We start from the raw sequence: 7,994 nt of genomic DNA, 5'->3' as shown, positions 1-7,994 counted from the left end.
TAGTCCACCAGTGACCAACACTGCCCAAATCATACTGTAGGACCTCTTCTCTGAACAAAGAGGCTGTTTGTGAGGAAGAGCACTGAGTACTATTGAATATCTGATACAATAAATATTTATGTGTGTTTGCACATGTACACACATATGACACCACACCACCACATGCTGGAAACTGATAGCACTTTGCCTGCTCATTTTAATGCATGGAGAAATGTTCTAAGTGAAAGTGGAGACCTAACTTACAGTAAGTGACAGTAATCTACACCTTCGTAAAGCCTGGACATTTGTCACCTTGATACTTCTATTCTGAATTATGAAAATAATGCCTGAAAAAATAAATCATGGTGTATATTCAATGGTAAACATATACAATAATATGTCAAAACCTAACTTTGTACAGTTCTAGTTAGAGAAATTGTGATATAGTAGGTACTAACCAGCGGTCTTGACAATCATTTCTTAATTAATAGATCTGTAGGTTCATGTCTAGCAGACTCTAAGAGAACTGTTCCCGGACATACAGTTTGGGTAAATGTAGAGTGGGGCCTGAGGTTCTATATTTGTAAAAATTTTCAAAGTGACTCAAGTGTGTAGCCATGTTTGCATATCACTGGCCTAGGAAATCATTGCGGTCACTTGGACTCATTTCATTCACTTTTACCTGGTTTGAACTCCCCAAATGAAGCTAAATCATGGCTTAATCTTTCTGGTGATCAGCCCCAGTCTAGGATCCCACCAAGAGTTGCCTCATTAGAACAAAAAATTCTATCACTCAGAAAATGTCAAGGGATTTACAAGCCCTGTGTCAGATGTGCCTATAATATAGGAAATTATAAGGGTTCTAGGAGCTCTATGTCAAGATCAAATATTAGAACAAAAGATTCTCCTAGTACCCCTACTCATAAGGTTTTAGGAGAGCTATATCAGAAATGAGGGGCAGAGATCAATAAATATTTATTATTTCACAGCTCATTAACTCTGGGCATTATAAATGAGAATAAGCTTAAAATAATTTAAACAGTATATGGATAAGCTACATTTGCCTAACTGTTTACTAATAATTACTTTCATTTATTTAATGATTTTACTATATTCAGGGCACTTTAATTAAGAGCTTTACTTATACTACCTTATTTAAATTTCACACAACCCTATGACTAAGCCATATTTATTATCTTTACATTACAGATGGAAAACAAAGACATGAAAAATTAAGAAACTGTCCCAAGGTCACATAACTAAGGCATGACAGGGCCAGGCAGTCTGACGCCAGGGCTCATACTCATACGAAGATGCTGCCTCAATTTATATAATACTTATTAACAATGTTACATACCTAACAATTAACTTGGGCACCAAGGTAATTAATTAAATTTACTACATAAAACTGAAAAGCAGTCTTGTTTCATCACAAAGCATAGCCCTCTTCACTAACAACTAATAAACACATCTAGTCAATATGGTTAGAGTGGAGTTTCTACCCAAGGTCCTGGATCCCATACGCCTTCTGTCTCTGACTTGCACTGTCTGCTTATTGAACCACATGTTAACTTTTGATGATAGTCAACAGGAGCTTTCAGATCTCCTCTGCAGTGCTCACTTCAGATTATTAATGGGTAAGGTTTGCAATTCTTACCAAGAAAAGTTTCCACAACTGCTGCAATTACTGTTTTATTGTCATTATGGTTAATTTTGATTAAGTGTTGGTAAGGGTTAATAAAACCCATCCCCTTCTGCATGAAAATCTGATATTTGGTTAACTTTCTAGCTCAGTTCTTTTTTTAAAACTGATAAATATAGAATATTGACATTGTTATTAGGATATTTTACTTGTAGTAAAAATGATCTCTGACTGGTAGATTGCATCTGGACTTTATAAATACTTCGTGGAAAGCCATAATTTTAGGCATGTTCTGGTTCTCATAATTAGGCATGTCACATGTTCCACACAACACTCCAGTTCAGAGTCTCATCTGATCTAGAGAACTGCCCAACCCTGAAGGAAGTTGGATTTGCCATTACAAGTTGTCTTTCATCCATGGTAGGGATTTTATTATATTATCTGACTTGAGATTGGAGTCAGACTTAGTGGAGCACTCTTATCAAAACTAGACCCCAAGAGAAAAAAAAAGTTTTAAGAAACTTTTTCTTTCCTTTCTCTTTTTTAGACATACATTTGCCATATCTAATGACTTCATTATCTTACACATATAAAGCTACAGCATGAACTTTAGAATGGTTTAGAATAGCAAGAATTGGTATAAATGGTCATATTAAAAAGTTAAAGTATAGCATGTTTCAAAGCTTTTAAAAATTACTTTGACATGTCTGAGATGAATTCAGTTACTTTTAATAAAATTTATTTTTCTCATAGTGAGTTCTCAATATAAATCCAGAATGAAATAGCAGTTAAACACATTTTTGTCTGATTTCATCAAATACTCCTAATAAATTTTAAATAAGAAGAAGCTTAGGGTTAGGACTAGTGAATTAGCAAAATTACACTGAGTAGATCCAGTTACTCTCAATAGAACAGCATTTCAAGGGACAGAAGTAACAAAAAGTACCCTGCTATTTAGAGAACAGTATAAATTCATAGTGGAAAAAAATCAGACTCATCCATTCTATCAGTTGTTGTAATTCTATCACTTTGCATATATTCACCTAGTCTTAGACAACTGTAAGATTATTTATCTTAGAAATAGAATTCAAATTACTAAACAGAGTATTTCCCTCCAGTATAAATCAACTCAATACTTATGAACTCCATTTTAATAAGTAAATTTGTTCAATATGCAGATTAAATTCCAATGTTAACATCTTTCTAGAAAACCCTGAATAATACTATTCAGAGCTTAAATTATAATTTATATGAACACTGATTTCTATTTTGATAAATTATTTTCTCATAGCAACTTGCATTTTAATTGGGAGGGTAATGGTTTTATGTAACCAAGAATTTTAGCTGTGGAAAATTGAGCCACTAAAACTTAAAACATAAAAGAGAAGTACAAGGTTTAAGTTGAATTAACTAAGGGAGGCGATGACTGGCTAGAAGTAGAAGGATTAAAGAGAGAGAGAAACAGAAAGAGGTTTTTGGTAAGAGACAAAAAGAACCAGAGATGCATGCAGGTTGCCCAGCAGTGGGACTGTGAGAGGGGAACAGTTTTAAATTCCTTACTTCTGAGCAAAATATACACTATGGACAAAGCCAAGAGCATCATTAAATTGGCTAAGGCAATGGACTCTCTTTGGTCTGTCCTAGAATCTGGGCACAAGCAGCTAGTGATGAAGAACAGGAAGGAGAAAATATAAAAAAAGAAAAAGTTGACTACTCCAGTTTAAACAATGGCCATAAAAAAGGGCTGAAATAATGCCATTTGCAGCAGCATGGATTGACCTAGAGATAATCATACTAAGTGAAGTAAGTCAGACAGAGAAAGACAAACATCATATGATATCATTTATCTGTGGAATCTAAAAAAATGATATAAATGAACTTACAAAACAGAAACAGGCTCACAGACATAGAAAACAATCTTATGGTTACCAAAGGAGTAAAGCAGGGGAGAGGTAAATTAGGAGTCTAGGATTAAGAAATACACACTACTATATACAAAATAGATAAACAAGAACTGACTGTATAGCACACCTGAAACTAACACAACATTGTAATTCAACTATTCATCAATAAAAAAAATTTTAAAGAATAAAATAAAAACAATGGCCCAGCTCAGAGGCTGCTTGCTTAAAATCAACAGAGGTGAAGCCGACAGATTTTCAGCTAGGAAGCATCAGTGTTGGGGTTGATGATACTATGCTAAAGGCATCTTTCAGGCAGTTGCCTAGAGCATTGAGGAAAGTGGCCCTCAACTGGGGCAATAGCTAGAAGCTAAGAATGGAAACAGCATTACGAGAGAAATAATATATTTATTAATAGTTAACACTGCAGCAGCACTCGCCAAATTAATGCAATTTATGGAATTTTTGTTATTTATGACTTTTCCCCACAGATTCCAGGTATAATCAATTAATTAGGTCAGAGATCTTTTTAATTCCCTGACTCCTAACATGATAATAATTCCCAGCATGAGCAGATATGTAACATGAGACAGGCACAGGTTGATAATGGAGCATAGGAAGGCAAGGATAATAACAGATTTAGAGCAGCAGTTCCCAAACTTTAATATGCATAAGGATCAACTGGAGATCTTGGTGAAAAGCAGATTTTTTAATTTAATTTTTATTTTATATTGGAGTATAGCTGATTTACAATATTGTGTTAGTTTCAAGTATACAGCAAAGTGATTATTATACATGTACGTATATCCATTCTTTTCCAGAAACTTTTCACATATAGGTTATTACAGAATATTGAGTAGAGTTCCGTGTGTTATACAATAAGTCTTTGTTGATTATCTATTTTGTATATAGTAGTATGTATATGTTATTCCTGATCTACTAATTTATTCCTCCCACCACCAGCACATTTCCCCTTTGGTAACCTTAAGTTTGTTTTCAAAGTATGTGGCTCTGCTTCTGTTTTGTAAATAAGTTCATTTGTATCATTTTTAGATTCCACAAATAAGTGATATCAATGATACTTGTCTTCTTCTGACTTACTCGACATAGTGTGATAATCTCTAGGTCCATCCATGTTGCCGCAAATGGCACTGCTTCATTTTCTATGGCTGTGTAGTATTCCATTGTATATATGTACCACATCTTCTTTATCCATTCCTCTGTCTATGGACATTTAGGTTGCTTCCATGTCTTGGCTACTGTAAACACTGCTGCATTAAACATTGGGGTGCAGGTATGTTTTCAAATTATGGCTTCTTCTGGATATATGCCTAGGAGTGGGACTGCTGGATCATTTGGTAGTTCTATTTTTAGCTTTTTAAGAAACCCCCATACTGTAGTGGTTGCACCAATTTACATTCCCACCAAAACTGTAGGCGGGTTCCCTTTTCTCTATACCCTCTTCAGCATTTATTGTTTGTAGAATTTTTGATGATGGCCATTATGACTCGTGTGAGGTGATACCTCACTGCAGTTTTGACTTACATTTCTCTAATAATTAGCAATGTTAAGCATTTTTCATGTGCTTTTTGGCCATCTGTGCATCTTCTTTGGAGAAAGGTTTATTTAGAACTTCTACCCATTTTTTGATTGGGTTGCTTTGTTTTTTTTATATTGAGTTGTTTGTATATTTTGGAGACCAATTACTTGTCGGTCGTTTCACTTTCAAATATTTTCTCCCATTCTGTGGGTTATCTTTTTGTTTTGTTTATAGTTTCCTTTTCTGTGCAAAATTTTTTAAGTTTAATTAAGCCCCATTTGTTTATTTTTGTTTTAATTTCGTTACTCAAGGATGTGGATCCAAAAGGCTGTTGCTGCAATTCATGTCAAAAAGTGTTATGCCTATGCTTTCCTCTAAGAGTTTTATAGTATCCAGACTTATATTTAGGTCTTTAATCCATTTTGAGTTTATTTCTGTATATGGTGTTTGGAAGTGTTCTAATTTCATTCGTTTCCATGTAGCTATCCAGTTTTCCCAGCACCACTTATTGAAGAGACTGTCTTTTCTCCATTGTATATTCTTGCCCCTTTGTCATAGATTAATTGACTAGAGGTGTGTGAGTTTATCTCTGGACTTTCTACCCTGTTCCATTGATCTATATTTCTGTTTTTGTGCCAGTACCATAATATTTTGATGACTGTAGCTTTATAGTATAGTCTGACGTCAGGAGCCAGATACCTCCAGCTCTGTTTTTCTTTCTTGAGATTGCTTTGGCTATGTGTGTGTGGTCTTTTGTGGTTCCATACAAATTGTAAAATTTTTGTTCTAATTATGTGAAAAATGCCATTGGTTATTTGATAGGAATTGCACTGAATCTGAAGATTGCTTTGGTTAGTATAGTCATTTTCACAATATTTATTCTTCCAATCCAAGAACATGGTATATTTCTCCATATGTTTGTGTCATCTTTGATTTCTTTCGTCAGTATCTTATAGTTTTCTGAGTACAGGTCTTTTGCCTCCTTAGGTAGGTTTATTACTAGGTATTTTATTATTTTTGGTGTGATGGTAAATGGGCTGGTTTCTTTTTTGTGTGTGTGTGGTACGCAGGCCTCTCACTGTTGTGGCCTCTCCTGTTGCAGAGCACAGGCTCCAGATGCGCAGGCTCAGTGGCCATGGCTCACAGGCCCAGCCGCTCCACAGCACGTGGGATCTTCCCAGACCAGGGCACGAACCCGTGTCCACTGCACTGGCAGGCGGACTCTCGACCACTGCACCACCAGGGAAGCCCGGGATGGTTTCTTTAATTTCTCTTTCTGAACTTTCATTGTTACTGTATAGATATGGAAGACATTTCTGTGTATTAATTTTATATCCTGCAACTTTACCAAATGCATTGAAGAGCTCTAGTAGTTTTCTGGTAGCATCTTTAGGATTTTCTAAGTATAATATCATGTCATCTGCAAACAGTGACAGTTTTACTTCTTTTCCAATTTGGATTCCTTTTATTTCTTTTTCTTCTCTGATTGCTGTGGCTAGGACTTCCAAAACTACGTTGAATAATAGTAGCAAGAGTGGACATCTTGTCTTGTTCCTGATCTTAGAGGAAATGCTTTCAATTTTTCACCATTGAGAATAATGTTTACTGTGGGTTTGTTGTATATGGCCTTTATTACATTTGAGGTAGGTTCCCTCTATGCCCACTGACTGGAGAGTTTTTATCATAAATGGGTGTTGAATTCTGTCAATAGCTTTTTCTGCTTCTATTGAGATGATCATATGGTTTTTATTCTTCAATTTGTTAATATGGTGTATCACATTGATTGATTTACGTATATTGAAGAATCCTTCCACCCATGGGATAAATCCCACTTGATCATGGTGTATGATCCTTTTAATGTGTTGTTGGATTCTGTTTGCAGGTATTTTGTTGAGAATTTTTGTATCTATATTCATCAGTGATATTGGTCTGTAATTTTCTTTTTTTGTAGTATCTCTGTCTGGTTTTGGTATCAGGGTGATGGTGGCCTCATAGAACGAGTTTGGGAGTGTTCCTTCCTCTGCAACTTTTTGGAAGAGTTTGAGAAGGATGGGTGTTAGCTCTTCTCTAAATGTTTGATAGAATTCAACTGTGAAGCCATCTGGTCCTAGGCTTTTGTTTGTTGGAATATTTTTAATCACAGTTTTGTATACATTACTTGTGATTGGTCTGTTCATATTTTCTATTTCTTCCTGGTTCAATCTTGGAAGGTTGTACCTTTCTAAGAATTTGTCCATTTCTTCCAAGTTGTCCATTTTATTTGAATAGAGTTGGTTGTAGTAGTCTCGTAGGATGCTTTGTATTTCTGCGGTGTCTGTTGTAACTTTTCATTTCTAATTTTATTGATTTGGGTCTTCTCCCTCTTTTTGTTGATGAGTCTGGCTAATGGTTTATCAATTTTGTTTATCTTTTCAAAGAATAGCTTTTAGCTTTATTGGTCTTTATTGATCTCTAGGTATTTTTTGACTTCCTCTTTGATTTCTTCAGTGATCTCTTGGTTATTTAGTAACGTATTGTTTAGCCTCCATGTGTCTGTGTGTTTTACGGTTTTTTCCCTGTAATTGATTTCTAATCTCATAGCACTGAGGTCAGAAAAGATGCTTGATATGATTTCAATTTTCTTAAATTTACTGAGGCTTGATTTATGACCCAAGATGTGACCTATCCTGGGGAATATTCCATGAGCACTTGAGAAGAAAGTGTAATCTGCTGTTTCTGGATGGAATGTCCTATAAATATCAATTAAATCTATCTGGTCTATTGTGTCATTGAAAGCTTGTGTTTCCTTATTAACTTTCTGTTTGGATGATCTGTCCATTGGTGTAAGTGAGGTGTTAAAATCCCCCATTCTTACTGTGTTACTGTCAATTTCCCCTTTCATAGCCGTTAGCAGTTGCCTTATGTATTGAGGTGCTCCTATGTTGGGTGCATA

The sequence above is a fragment of the Neophocaena asiaeorientalis genome, unplaced genomic scaffold, assembly GCF_003031525.2.
Source record: "Neophocaena asiaeorientalis asiaeorientalis breed wild unplaced genomic scaffold, Neophocaena_asiaeorientalis_V1.1 scaffold464, whole genome shotgun sequence".
In the NCBI taxonomy this organism is placed as follows: Eukaryota; Metazoa; Chordata; class Mammalia; order Artiodactyla; family Phocoenidae; genus Neophocaena; species Neophocaena asiaeorientalis.
Note: the sequence above shows the minus strand (reverse complement) of the source record.